Source organism: Camelina sativa, chromosome 13 (genome assembly GCF_030686135.1).
Source record: "Camelina sativa cultivar CO46 ecotype springtype chromosome 13, ASM3068613v1".
In the NCBI taxonomy this organism is placed as follows: Eukaryota; Viridiplantae; Streptophyta; class Magnoliopsida; order Brassicales; family Brassicaceae; genus Camelina; species Camelina sativa.
This window is the reverse complement of record NC_141892.1, coordinates 15,938,326-15,939,519: the sequence shown is the minus strand read 5'-3', so window position 1 is coordinate 15,939,519 and position 1,194 is coordinate 15,938,326. Positions and strand designations below refer to the sequence as shown.

At 46.2% G+C, this 1,194-nt stretch overlaps 1 non-coding gene across 1 annotated transcript; it reads right to left on the bottom strand.

Annotated features, from left to right (window-relative positions):
- Positions 1 to 610: 610 nt before the first annotated feature.
- Positions 611 to 717, bottom strand: LOC147929626 (small nucleolar RNA R71). The gene has a single exon (XR_015579028.1). It is a non-coding gene; the product is annotated as a small nucleolar RNA R71 (small nucleolar RNA).
- Between the last annotated feature and the right edge of the window lie 477 nt (positions 718 to 1,194).

Sequence of the window (1,194 nt, the reverse complement as noted above, 5' to 3'; positions counted from 1 at the left end):
AGGTACAACCCGAGTACCCACCCGACCCGTCACTCGATCACCTAGATCGAGTTGACCCTCGTGTACTCACTCGGTCAACTATTTGTGCATGCAAACACGATCCAAAGGTAACCAACACTTGAGTCCATTCATCAACAACATCGACAGACCTAGGCTACTACGTCAACAACAAGTCCAACAACCACAACCAACAACAATTGAGGAGGAGATGAATAATCAAAATGGTCCACCAGTTCCTCAAGAGCGGACCCACATAGGAGCAGGAGATGCTCCATCTACTCACACTCAAAGACATGGCATTGTGCCACCTGCTGTCTAGAACAACAAATTTGAGATCAAGAGTAGTCTCATCCAGATGATACAAAGCAACAAATTTCACGGATTGCCAATGGAGGACCCGTTGGATCATCTAGATGAGTTTGATAGGCTCTGTAGCCTAACTAAGATAAATTGAGTTAGTGAAGATGGATTCAAGCTCCGGCTTTTCCCATTCTCTTTGGGAGACAAAGCACACATATGGGAGAAATCACTCCCCAAGGAGTCCATCACCACCTAGGAAGCATGCAAGAAGGCGTTTCTAGCCAAATTCTTCTCTAACTCCAGAACTGCAAGGCTGCGAAATGATATCTCCAGCTTTGTTCAGAAGAACAATGAAACGTTCAGTGAAGCTTGGGAACGTTTCGAGGGATACACTACCCGATGCCCTCATTATGGTTTCAGCAATGCTTCATTGCTAAGTACACTATACCGAGGAGTGGTGCCAAAGATACGGATGTTGCTGGACACTGCAAGCAATGGAAACTTCCTCAAAAAGGATGTCGATGAGGGCTGGGATCTCGTTGAGAACTTAGCTCAATCTGATGGCCATTACAATGAGGAGTACGATTGCACTGTGTGATCTACTGGAGAGGAAGATGCCAAGTACAAGAGGGACATGAAAGCCCTAAATGACAAGATGAATAAGCTCCTAAGCCAGCAGCAGCATGTCCATGCCATCTCGGAGGAAGAGCAGTTTCTGCAACAAGATGGGGAGAATTCTCAGTAAGAAGATGTGAAATACATCAACAACCAAGGAGGGTACAACAAGGGGTACAACAACTACAAACCAAACCCGAACCTGTCCTACCATAACCCCAACTTTGCTAATCCTCAAGACCAAGTCTACCCATCCGGAGTCCAAGGGAACCAAGGCCA